Source organism: Nelumbo lutea, chromosome 7, assembly GCF_056320005.1.
Source record: "Nelumbo lutea isolate HS-2025 chromosome 7, American lotus-T2T, whole genome shotgun sequence".
Taxonomy (NCBI): domain Eukaryota; kingdom Viridiplantae; phylum Streptophyta; class Magnoliopsida; order Proteales; family Nelumbonaceae; genus Nelumbo; species Nelumbo lutea.
Window position 1 is genome coordinate 45438328 of NC_142690.1, and position 13320 is coordinate 45451647.

General features: G+C 40.3%; 1 non-coding gene across 1 annotated transcript; it reads right to left on the minus strand.

The window, feature by feature from the left end:
* Positions 1-3199: 3199 nt before the first annotated feature.
* On the minus strand, positions 3200-3306 carry LOC148846238 (small nucleolar RNA R71). The gene has a single exon (XR_016102707.1). It is a non-coding gene; the product is annotated as a small nucleolar RNA R71 (small nucleolar RNA).
* Positions 3307-13320: the final 10014 nt, after the last annotated feature.

Sequence of the window (13320 nt, forward strand, 5' to 3'; positions counted from 1 at the left end):
AACTTTGAATGTAATCCTATAAGGATAAGAAGGTTAGAGATTAGATAAGAGATAGGATAGGATTAGTTCAAAGAAGATAAGACTCCCTAAAGATAAGATGATCTCCTAGAAGGAGTTGGAAAATAGCCCTCTCCTTTGGCTATATAAAGAGGGGGGAGAACCAGCTCTAGCATCACTCATTCCAAGATCCAAGAGATCATCAAGAGGCCAAGAAGCTCAAGAAAGCAGTTCGGCTATGGAAAAGAAAAGCATGGAGATTGCACAGATCATGAGTAGCTAAGCTTCTTTTTTCTGGTTCAAAGGGGGAGGTTCAATTGTGTCATTGTGAGGTTCTGTAGTTACTTTATTTTTTTGCTTTCTAATTCAAGTATTCATTGATTCTTGTGCATATTTTTATTGGATGTTGATGTTAATTAGTTTGACAAACTGAATTAATGTTGATTTTCCTATTGCTATCCATGATTTCGGTGATCCGCAATTGTCACGAATAATGGTACAAGTAGCAATTAGGTTGATATCTTTTTGGGTCAATTGTTTGTGACAGCCTTTGACCAACATTTTATCATGGTTTGATGTGTGGCTCATTGTGACACTAGCAAGTGCACTAGCCGTTCAAGTAATAAAGTAGTGAGTGAAGTATCGTTCCCACGAGGATTTAGGAAACAATTACCAATACTAAATTGAGCACTTCTTATCTGATCAACAAATAAATCAAAACTCTAATGAAAGCTAAGAAATCCTAAATTAAAATCTATCTAAATCATTGGCCCAATTGCCTTCAAATCAGGTTAGAAGAGTAAGCAGTAAATGTCAATCTCAGAATTCAGCAATCTATCAATTTGGATCATTCGAATAAATCATGATTGAGCCTTGGTTTGGTGAAACCCCAAGGTCATGAACAGCCTCTCTCAAGCGCATGTTCATCCTATGCATGAGTGACGGTTCTTCTATCTCTGGCAAGAATCTAATCCCCATGCATGCATTTCTTCAAACACTTCTAAGGCATCAATTCAAATCTGAATTGATCACCAACTGAATTATGCAAGTTATCTCTAACCTTGCACTCAATTCAATTCTTGAATAGTAGATCTAAATTCCTAGAGTCTCTCTCAAGCACTCTAGGAATTCCAAGCTGTAGATTAATTCGCCCAATCTGAAAATTGCAGATCTGAATTCTCTTTCAAGCAATTCAGATCTTGCAATCTCAGATCTGAGAATTCAGATCTGAGTTTTGAAGGTTAGTTGGCCGAATTAATCTACAATCACACCCTTATTCAAGAAATTTCAAGTACAATACATGACCATTTGAATGAATAAAAAAGAATTAGATTGCTGAACTGAAATTTTACAAGCTGAAATACATCAAGGAAGAATGGAAACAAGGAGAAAGAAGAAAGAAAATATAACAAAGAAACTGAATTCAAATCAAAAGAGAATGAAACTACAAATGATTTATTACAAAAGATCTTTGAATCATAAACCCTCAATTCGAACTCACCTTCTTCTTCTAGCTTGCTTGTCTTGAACTTCCTTCAGCCCTTCTTCTTCTTCTTCCTTGCGCCTAGCCTTTTTCTCTTCTCTTCTCTCAAGGTGGCCGAACCTCTAAGAGTGGGAGAGCCTTCCTCTCAAGCAATTGAACAACTTTCTCCCCTCCTAAAGGCCTCCTTATATAGGAGTTGCCGCCCCTAGCTCCCTTTGGGCTGCTATTTGGGCTACAACTTAGCTTGCTTTTGAGCTCATGTGGGCTACACTCTAGGCTGTTATTTGGGCTAAAAATGGGCCTTCCTTGCTGGGCCGAATTCTACTCATAGCTAGGCTTTATTTTCTTGGGTTTTCTCAAGGAATTCACTTGCTCTTTTTGGGCCGAAGTGCTCTCTCTTGCTTCCACGACCGGGCTGGACTGAAATTGGTCTTTTTGAACCTTCTTTTCTTGCCTTTTTCCTTCCTTTTCTTGGATTGATTATCCCTGAACTTATTCTTAGCATTAAGCTAAATTAAGGCAAAAATTAATAAAACCGGCATAAAAATCCATGCTAAAGTCCTCAAAAATTATAGATAAATTGTAAGTTCATCATGGTTCAACCTAAAGGAATCGATGGAACAAAATTCAGTAATTGCAGCTATCTCAATTATTGTTATTTTGGTTTAACTGTTTTCACAAATCTTAATGCTATCATTGTTTAACATGGAACGCTATCGTACCCAGTTGAGTGGTGATAAGTGTTGATCGAATGCTGGGTTTGGTCAACTAAATTAGGAAAACACAAGGTTTATTATGGCTATCCTAGTAAATCTAAGGTTAAATGCTTGAATTGCAAGAATGCTGAATTGTGCCTAGGATCGATGGCCAATTGATTCAACCCGAACCCTGAACCAGAATTCGGTAAGACTGAATTTTCTCTTATTTGTTTAAGTGCTTTCTTATTCTTTTAATTCTAATTATTAAATTTCCCCACTCAATTATAGTATCCATTTGGCTAAGAGGTTACTGATTTACTCCCGGTGGGATTCGACCTAGTACCACTTTTACTGCAAATATTTTATTGTGGGACTAGTACTAATTTTGAGGGCTTCGACAAACCCGTCAAAATTTTGGTGCCGTTGCCGGGGAGCAACGTTAATTTCTTAGCTATTACCTTCTTTTGTTAATCTTCTTGTTTATGACTCATGCTTCTCAATGATGTGAACTTTAGTACAACCCCGAAATTGAGAGGACCACCCGTCGTTTAAGGAAGGAGGCGAAGCAAAGGAATGATCGCTCACCTAAAAGGGTGAACTCAGATATCGATCTACCCACTTGTGATTTTCCCATCTTCAAAGAAGTAGAAAGAATGGCTGACAGAGAGAGGACATTAAGGGAGTTGGCTGCACCAATTATGAACCAACAGCCCTTATGCATCACGTACCCCCTCTTGAGGTAGCCTTTGAACTCAAATCTGGTTTGATTCAATTATTATATCTGTTTCATGGTTTCCCAGGTGAGGACCCTCACAAACATCTAAAGGAATTTCATGTCGTCTGTTCAAGCATGAAACCCCACGGTATGGCCGAGGACCAGGTAAAACTCATAGCCTTTCCATTTACTTTAAGAGATAAAGCAAAGGATTGGTTGTATATTCTCCCTCTCAGTTCTGTACGCACATGGGATGAAATGAATAGGATATTTTTTGATAAATATTTTCCTGCGTCCCGGGCTGCGAATATAAGAAAAGAAATATGTGGAGTTCAGCAGTTTGGTGGTGAGACATTATATGAATATTGGGAAAGGTTTAAGCAACTTGTTGCTAGTTGTCCCCACCACCAAATTCTTGAAAAATTGTTAATCCAATACTTCTATGAAGGGCTTCAGCCCATGGATAGAAGTATGGTCGATGCAGCCAGTGGAGGAGCTCTAGTGAACAAGACACCTGAAGTGGCCAAGGAATTAATCTCCAATATGGCCAAAAATTCTTAGCAATTCGGTACAAGGATAGAAGGTACCATTAGAAGTGTTAACGAGGTAAGCCATGCAAATTTAGAAAACCAGATTTCTAATTTAACTGCTTTGGTTAAGCAACTCGCAGCAGGACAGTTACAAACTGCCAGGGTGTGTGGTATTTGTTCGATCCCTGGACATCCTACGAACATGTGTCCATCATTACAAGATGGCCCGATGTAGCAAGTCAATGCCATGGGAGGATTCCCGGGCCAGCCCCAATGAAAGTATGATCCTTACTCCAATCATTACAATCCGGGGTGGAGAGATCATCCAAACTTAACCTATGAGACCTAAGGAGGACAGCAGAAATATCAGCCCCAATTTTTCAATCGACAGCCCCAGTTTTCAACACCCATCACAGCACAAAGCCAACCCCCGAATTCAGGTATGTCTTTGGATGATATAGTTAAGGCTCTCGCTACTAATACTCAACAATTTCAGAAGGAAACGAGAGCTAGCATTCAGAATTTGGGGAACCAAATTAGCCAACTAGCCACTTCCATCAGCAAGTTGGAAGCGCAGAACTCCAGGAAACTACCCTCACAAATGGTAGTTAATCCGAAAGAGAATGCAAGTGCGGTGGTGTTGAGAAGCGGAAGAGAGTTGCAGTCCCAACCAAGTTCACCATCGAAGGCAGCCAAAGAAGAAGAAAGACAAGGGTCAAACAACAGCCCCATTGAGGTAAAATCGGACCCCCCTCTCCCTAAGGTTACAAATGTTGTACCACCTTTTCCTAGCAGGTTGGCAAGTTCAAAGAAAGAGGAATATGAACAAGAAGTGTTAGAAACCTTCAGGAAGGTGGAGATCAACATTCCCTTGCTAGATGCAATAAAATAAATCCATAAATATGCAAAATTTTTGACAGAGTTATGCACTAACAAGAGGAGGCTGCGAATTGATGAAAAGGTAAGAGTGGGAGAGAACGTTTCAGCCATGATCAAGAGGACCCTGCCAGAAAAGCATGCTGATCCAGGTATGTTTACCCTACCCTGTGTGATTGGCAATAAACGAATCAAGCGTGCCATGCTGGACTTAGGTGCAGCTATTAATGTCATGCCATACTCGATTTACTGTGCATTGAGACTAGGTCCATTAAAAGAGACTAGAGTTGTTATTCAATTGGCTGATCATTCTAATGCATACCTAGAAGGGATTGTTGAGGATGTATTAGTGCAAGTTAACAATTTGATCTTTCTAGCTGATTTTTACATCCTAAAGATGGAAGAAGACACAGCCATGAGTTCAGCCCCACTTCTATTAGGTCGGCCATTCATGAAAACAGCCAAGACCAAAATAGATTTGGACGAGGGTACCCTCTCCGTCGAGTTTGACGGAGAGATTGTAAAATTTAATATTTTTGATGCAATGAAATATCCTAGTGAGTGTCATTCGATTTGCTCTATTGATACTATCGATTCGATTGTGCAGGAAGTCTTTGGAGAGGAGGACATGGATGATGAGTTGGAATATAAGGCACAATCGGATAGGGAGGAGGAGATCAATGCACCCTATGATACTCCGGAACCTGAACAGGAGGTAAGTACTTCTGATGTTCAATCGAAGGATTCTCACACAAGGCTGCTACCCTCTGTTTTGTAGGCTCTGGAGCTGGAACTAAAGATCCTACCTGATCACTTAAAATATGCCTACTTGGGTGAAAAAGAGACCCTGCCTGTGATCATTGCAAAAGGGTTGACTGAGGAGCAAGAGGAGAGGCTCATCAAAGTCCTAAAGGACCATAAGGAGGCAATTGGCTAGACCCTAGCCGACGTAAAAGGGGTCAGCCCCTCGATTTGCATGCATAGGATCCTTTTGGAAGATGATGCCAAACTGGTTAGAGAACCACAAAGGAAACTCAACCCGGTAATGAAAGAGGTAGTAATGAAAGAGGTGCTTAAACTGTTAGATGAAGGGATAATTTATCCAATTTTAGACAGCAAATGGGTAAGTCCTATTCATGTTGTGCTTAAGAAAACTGGGATGACTGTAGTAAAAAATAAAAATAATGAACTAATTCCCATGAGGGTACAAGGTGGCTGGCGAATGGTAATAGATTTTCGAAGGCTCAACTTGGCCACTCGAAAGGACCATTTTCCCCTACCCTTCATTGATCAGATGCTAGAGAGGCTAGCAGGTAAGGCTTTCTTCTGTTTTCTCGATGGATTCTCCAGGTATTATCAGATTGTTATTGCGCAGGAGGACCAAGAGAAAACAACATTCACTTGTCCATTCGGCACCTTCACCTACAGACGAATGCCCTTTGGTTTGTGTAACGCTCCGGGCACTTTTCAAAGATGCATGATGAGCATATTTTCTGATTTTATTGAAAAATGCATTGAAGTGTTCATGGATGATTTTACTGTTTATGGTGAATCATTTGATGACTGCTAGAATAGTTTAAGTAAAATTCTGAATAGGTGTGTGGAAACAAATCTTGTCTTAAACTATGAAAAATGTCATTTTATGGTGAAGGAGGGTATTGTGTTGGGACATGTTGTTTCAGACAGAGGAATAGAAGTTGACAAGGCAAAAATTGATTTAATTGTGAGTTTACCCTACCCTACAAATGTTAGGGAGGTTCATTCTTTTCTTGGACATGCAGGCTTTTATCGTAGGTTCATCAAAGATTTTTCAAAAATTGCCCTGCCATTGTCCAGTTTGCTGCAAAAGGATGTGCCTTTCGATTTTGATGATGAGTGCAAGGAAGCATTTAACAAGCTTAAAAATTTATTAACCATTGCACCCATCATTCAACCACCCGATTGGAACTTGCCTTTTGAAATCATGACGGATGCAAGCAATTATGCAGTAGGGGCTGTTCTAGGGCAGCAAATAAATGGGAAGAGCCATGTCATTCACTATACTTCCAAAACGTTGAATGCTGCACAGAGCAATTACACAACCACTAAAAAAGAGCTATTAGCTATTGTGTTTGCTTTAGACAAATTTAGGTCATATTTGCTTGGCTCTAAGGTGATTATTTTTTCTGACCATGCAGCTTTGAGATACCTACTAGCAAAGGAGTCGAAACCGAGGCTGATAAGGTGGATACTCTTGCTCCAAGAGTTCGATCTAGAAATCAAGGACCGAAGGGGAGCTGAAAATTCAGTGGCTGATCACCTAAGTAGGTTGGTGAAAGACAAGGACTCCTCTCCCATCTGTGAGTTGTTTCCTGATGAGCAGTTGTTCCACATGAGAGGTATGACTCCATGGTATGCTAACATTGTGAATTACTTGGTCACGGGAATTTTGCCTAATGACCTTAGTAGACTCATAAAGAATAAAATCAGGTATGAGGCAAAATATTATGTATGGGACGAACCCTACCTATGAAAATTTTATTCTGACCAAATAATTAGGAGATGTGTCCTTGAAGAGGAGCAGATGTCGATTCTAAGGTTTTGTCATAATTACGCTTGTGGGGGCCATTTTGGGCCAAAGAGGACTGCTCGAAAAGTCTTGGATAGTGGGCTGTATTGGGCCACCCTATTTAGAGATGCCTACTTGTTTTGTAAAAACTGTGGAAGATGTCAATAAACAGATACACTATCTCGCAGGAATGAGATGCCCCAAACCCCCATTCTTATATGTGAAATATTTGATGTTTGGGGCATTGATTTCATGGGACCCTTCCCCCCCTCTTGTGGTTTTTCTTACATACTTTTGGCAGTCGATTATGTCTCAAAATGGGTGGAAGCCAAAGCCACCAAAACTGATGATTCTAAATGTGTTGTAGGGTTTATAAAGTCTAACATCTTCAGTAGGTTTGGCATTCCTCGAGCCATCATAAGCGATCAAGGGACCCATTTTTGCAATAGAATAGTTGAAGCATTGTTGAGAAGATATGGGGTGCATCATCGAATTGCCACTGCTTATCACCCCCAGACTAATAGGCAAGCTGAAATTTCCAATAAAGAGGTAAAGTCCATCTTGGAAAAAACGGTGAATCCAGGAAGGAAGGATTGGAACCTACGTCTAGATGATGCTCTTTGGGCATATCGGATAGCTTACAAGACCCCAATAGGTATGTCCCCTTACAGGTTAATTTTTGGCAAATCTTGCCATTTGCCGGTGGAAATTGAACATAGGGCCTATTGGGCAATCAAGCAATGCAACATGAATATGGAAGAAGCAGGGAAGGAAAGGAAGCTCCAGTTGCAAGAGCTGGAAGAGTTGAGGTTAGAGGCATACAAGAATTCAAAAATCTACAAAGAAAAGACCAAATCGTTCCATGACAATGTACTCTTAAGAAAACAATTTAAAATTGGACAAAAGGTCTTATTGTATAATTCTCGACTTCAACTCATGCCAGGTAAGCTGCGTTCCAGGTGGATGGGTCCATTTATTGTGACTAATGTTTTTCCCTATGGTGCAGTAGAGATCAAAAGTCTCGACACAGGTAAGATCTTCAAGGTGAATGGACATCGATTGAAGTTGTTCCACGAGGATGCAAATGTCCCCTCTATGGTAGACATCTCGTTGGACATTCCTCGGTATTCATTGGATTAAAGGAACAAAAAGAGGACGTCGAGCATAACGACGTTAAACAATTGCGCTTGTGGGAGGCAACCCATTGTGTTTAGCTAATTTCGTTATTTTTTTTTATTTTATTTTTTTTTTTTTTTTTGCAGGAACCCAACAAGACAAATAGGGAAGTGCCCCCAAATCCTTCTACTTTATGCATAATCACATACATTGGGGACAATGTATAGCTTAAGTGTGGGGGGATTAGGGAAATCTAATGGAAATTTGAGATACCTTACCTTCTTAAAAGTTCTGCTCCCTGGAAGCATATCCTTGAATGATTTCAACTTATCAAGAATCATGTGCTTAGGCTGAATAGATAAGATAGGATGCAAGCATGACTAACTAAATCTTTCTTGGCTGCATATGGTACCTCATGATTTTAATCGATCAATAGGCAAGATGCATAAGGGTTTTATTGATTTTCACATAATTATCTGTCAAACATGGGTTGATTATTCTAGAACTTGCTGTGTTAGGCATATAGAGACCACGATCAATGAATTCATGGATCAGGCAGTGAAACCCTGTGATTCTTGTGCAAAAAAAAAAAAAATTCGTGACTAATGTGAGATGGAGCATAAAATGCACTCACATCTAGAAATGAAAGCAAGTGTGAGATGGAGCATAAAATGCACTCACATCTTGAAAAGAAGGCAAGGGTGAGATGGAGCATAAAATGCACTCACCCTAGAACCCCAACCCCATTCTCACCTTCAGATCCTAGGAATTCACACTAAGTGGTGGAGATGTGATACATAGCAAGCTTATGGCAATAAGCACACCTTATTTTGATTCGAAGGAAAGTAATTGCATCTGGATGAATTGGTTTGCTAAAGGCAATGAGCACCCGTGCAGTCCAAGGAGTTTCAGCCCTGGAAGGCTTGTCTCCTTGACTATCGATTTAACTTGGACCATGAGGAATGGTGATTTGCGATCACTCTTGGACAAGAAAAAGGGGAGAAAGAGATGAAAAGGGAAAGGTTACCAAGTGTGAACTAAAGCATGCAATGAACCAGGCCTCATGTAGAGAAAAAGAAATATTGAAAATCAGTGGTTGGTTTCTTTTGTGTTACTTGAGTTTTTGCCATGCCCGAGGACGAGCAAAGTTTAAGTGTGAGGGGATTTGATGAGACGGAAAAAAAACCTATTTTTGTCCCCTAATTTTCATCTTTTCTCATTATTTTAACACTTAAATGCACTCATATTTCTTGTATTTCGATTCAGGGCAATAAAGAAGGCAATTGGAAGGAAACATGCCAATTCGGGTGATTTTGTACAGTTTCGGCGATAGTCAGTGATCTGGGCCTAACTCACAATTCCGGACTCTAAATTGGGCAATTCAAGAAGCATTAGAAAGAAGAACGAAAGGCCCACAACTTTTATGTTTTTGGAATTGACTGGTTCAGTCCGCATCGAGTACAAAATTGGGCCCGAAGTCGGAGCAAATTCGCAGCCAGGCCCATTTAACAGCTAAAGCCCAACTCGCAAAAGAACCTGTAGCAGCCCGAGTAGCAGAGAAGCCCAACTCGGATACAAGAGTCTAGAGTCCTAATTCGAATGTAATCTCCCAAGAGGGAGAGAGTCTTATTAGATCTAAACTTTGAATGTAATCCTATAAGGATAAGAAGGTTGGAGATTAGATAAGAGATAGGATAGGATAAGTTCAAAGAAGATCAAGACTCCTTAAAGATAAGATGATCTCCTAGAAGGAGTTGGAAAACATCCCTCTCCTTTAGCTATATAAAGAGGGGGGCGAACCATCTCTAGCATCACTCATTCCAAGATCCAAGAGATCATCAAGAGGCTAAGAAGCTCAAGGAAGAAGTTCGGCTATGGAGAAGAAAAGCATGGAGATTGCGCAGATCATGAGTAGCTAAGCTTCTTTTTTCTGGTTCAAAGGGGGAGGTTCGATTGTGTCATTGTGAGGTTCTGTAGTTACTTTATTTTCTTGCTTTCTAATTCAAGTATTCATTGATTCTTGTGCATATTTTTATTGGATGTTGATGTTAATTAGTTTGACAAACTGAATTAATGTTGATTTTTCTATTGCTATCCATGATTTCGGTGATCCGCAATTGTCACGAATAATGGTACAAGTAGCAATTAGGTTGATATCTTTTTCGGTCAATTGTTTGTGATAGCCTTTGACCAATGTTTTATAATGGTTTAACTTAAAGGAATCGGTGGAACAAAATTCAATAATTGCAGCTATCTCAATTATTGTTATTTTGGTTTAACCGTTTTCACAAATCTTAATGCTATCATTGTTTAACATGGAACGCTATCGTACCCAGTTGAGTGGTGATAAGTGTTGATTAAATGCTGGGTTTGGTCAACTAAATTAGGAAAACACAAGGTTTATTATGGCTATCCTAGTAAATCTAAGGTTAAATGTTTGAATTGCAAGAATGCTGAATTGTGCCTAGGATCGATGGCCAATCGATTCAACCCAAACCCTTGAACCAGAATTCGGTAAGACTGAATTTTCTCTTGTTTGTTTAAGTACTTTCTTATTCTTTTAATTCTAGTTATTAAATTTCCCCACTCAATTATAGTATCCATTTGGCTAAGAGGTTACTGATTTACTCCCTGTGGGATTCGACCTAGTATCACTTTTACTGCAAATATTTTATTGTGGGACTAGTACAAATTTTGAGAACTTCGACAAACCCGTCAATGGCGCAGTGCAGGGTGGAGTAGAATCAGCAGTGTTCTTCCAAAAGAACTTGACCCTTCTCAAGAATCAACTAGACAGCTTATGAATACAACTCCCACCAATCTTTTCTCCAAAAGATTGGTATCAAGACCAAATCTTGATTTCTCCCAAGAACTGGAGATCGAACTGCTGTAGGCGGCGGCTACAGGAAGGAGGCAGCAAGAGAGTATTTGCAAGGTGCAGAATTCTCTCTTCTAGTAATCTCAACTCTGAAGACAAGGATCTCTGGATTGCATTGCCTTTCATGTCTAAAGGCTGCCGCCCCCTCCTCCTTTTATAGACTTAAAAGGGATCAGCTCCTAATCCCATTATAACTCAAGGCTGCCGCCCCCTCTTCCTTTTATCTGCAGATTAGATCAGCCATTTCCAAATCTAATTAGGAGGTTTTCAGATCTAAATCTCATTTAGATCTTGGACTCTCTAAGTGGATAGGGTCTGAGCCCAATCTTATCAACTGATCCATCTCAGAATTCGCCTCTTAAGTGACTAATCAAATTAGCCCAGTTCGAAATGGTCTTAAGGCCCATTTAAGGTTATGTATTCATTTAGCCTTCCAAACTGCTGCCCAGTTGTGCTTCCTTGTATGATGTGGGACCCAAACATTGATCTACACATCAGTCACATGGGTTCGGCCTAGCCTTTGTTACAAGGCCTGGCCGAATACACTGTTATGGACAATGCACCCCCTGAAAACCATCAGATGGGCTCTATGGGCCCAACACTTACCCTAAGTGGTCCCTAGGCCAAGACACCTTGTAACACCCAGGGACTGTGGGCAGATGCAAGATTAGCCCATCAGGTATTATCCTCAATGGTCTTACACTTAACCTCTCAGCCCATAATGATCATACACTGCCCGACAAGAGAGGATCTCTCCCTCGGCTGCAAGGAACAGTGTTGCACTCTCTCTTGTATGTATCACGGGAACTAAAACCTTTTGCAAATCATTTTGAAACCATAATATGTCTACTTTTATATCTCATATAAAATATATTTTGCAAAAACAAATCTTAACGATTAAAATCAGCTGCCGACAGTCTTGTTTTCCATCAGTGAGACTGCATCCCCAATCATTACCTTTGTCCGACAAAGGGGCTGATCCTGTCACTATGATCACCCAAGATGAATTCTCAGACTGTTCCAACATACCCAGGTTTTGACCCCCGATAAGGATCTCACTGATTGGTACACCAAAGATAGTCCAATTCGACACCTAGTGCAATATCATAATCGAGTCTAGGGGTCGGGTGTAACTTTCCAGTTTTGCTCATCAATCTCCAAGGTCTAGGGCAATACTAGAAATCTGGTCCAGTTCTAAGATTCAATTAATCCTACACTGTATGTGCCTAGGGTCTCACCCCGGTAGTTGAGATTAACCACCCCAACCGACTTGGTGGCACCACAGTGTCGGCCTTGTCAGGATAGGTCTACCCAAACCAACCCACTGGCTGTGAACATTCTAAACTAACACAAGTTTCATTAAGTGTCTAGTTTAAGGGTATTACATAGAAACATACCAAGGGAACATGAATCAAATATGCAGTTTTATTTATTTGCAATAAACTCATAAAGTACATCATTTTGATTGAAGCTAAGGGCATACAAAATTGTCTAACAGCTCCCACTTGCACTTAGGTCCAATCAGGTACTAGCCGGAGTCCCATGCTTTCAACGTGTTTCTCAAACACTTTCTGTGACAGTGGCTTAATCAATGGGTCTACCACATTCTCCGCTGATGCTACCTCTTAACATCATCCTCCCATAGGTCTAGTGTTGTCATACAACAGTGGAATGGGTGTTGTGCTGAATTCTAAATCCAGGAATGAACTACTTCATTCATAAGGCAGCCTCACTTACGGCAATGCGTTCGGCTTCAATTGTGGACTTTTAATTTGCAAATCAGGACCCCTGTTTACTGACATTCAGGAAACAACACACGATGCTATCATGAAAACATATACAGATGTAGACTTTCTATCATCTGGATCCGACTAGAAATCAGCATCTATATACCCTTGGATCTGTAGTGAGTTACCATTGAATACTAGACAAAACTCTTTTGTCCTTCGAAGGCACTTAAGCATGTTTTTCATAGCAGTCCAATGCTCCTGCTTTGGGTTGGCCTGAAATCTACTTACTACACTCACTACCTGAGCAATGTCAGGACGAGTGCACAGCATGGCATACATGATGCTCCCTATCAATCTCCTCAGAAGTCTTGAGAGATGTCTTCTTGGAGAGAGTGACTCCATGCCTAAAAGGAACATTTCCTTTCTTGGAGTTTTCCATGCTGTATCTTTTGACTATTTTATCAATGTAGGTAGATTGGGATAATCCTATTATCCGCTTCGATCTATCTCTATAGAGTCAAAGACCCAGTATATAGGAGGCTTCTCCATGATCTTTCATGGAGAATAGCTGTGAAAGCCATACTTTCACCGTAGTCAACATTCCTACATCATTCCCAATGAGTAGAATGTCATCTACATACAGAACCAAGAAGGTAACCTTATCTCCACTGTACTCATAGGGTTCATTCGGATTCTGCTCGAAGTCGAACGATTTGACAGCAGAGTCAAAACGGATATTCCAACTTCTA